The sequence below is a fragment of the Myotis brandtii genome, unplaced genomic scaffold (genome assembly GCF_000412655.1).
Source record: "Myotis brandtii unplaced genomic scaffold, ASM41265v1 scaffold603, whole genome shotgun sequence".
In the NCBI taxonomy this organism is placed as follows: domain Eukaryota; kingdom Metazoa; phylum Chordata; class Mammalia; order Chiroptera; family Vespertilionidae; genus Myotis; species Myotis brandtii.
This window is the reverse complement of record NW_005370284.1, coordinates 140397-140784: the sequence shown is the minus strand read 5'-3', so window position 1 is coordinate 140784 and position 388 is coordinate 140397.

The following is a 388-nucleotide window of genomic DNA, read 5'->3' as shown; positions in this document are numbered from 1 at the left end:
AGGACGCAGGACCCAGGACCCAGGACCCAGGACGCAGGACCCAGGACCCAGGACGCAGGACCCGCCGCAGCTTCCTCCTGTCGCTTCCCACCGGCTGTGCTCGCCGGGGTTTCCGGAGAATCCGGCCGCTGGGTCCGCGCACAGAGGCTCCGATGGAGGTTTGGCTCGCATTGGTGGAGGCCGAGCTGTCCCCAGACCTGCAGTTGGCCAAGCGGAGACCCCGAGAGCCGGGTTTCCGTTCAGGGCTGCAGGCCGGGGAGGCCGCAGACGAGCCCTCCTCTTGCCCGGGGGCAGCTTCGTGTTCTGGTCACACGGTGGACTGTTTGGATGAGGCCCACCAGCACTCGCGGGGGGGGGAGGGCGGGGGAGTGCTGTGTGCTGCTCACCC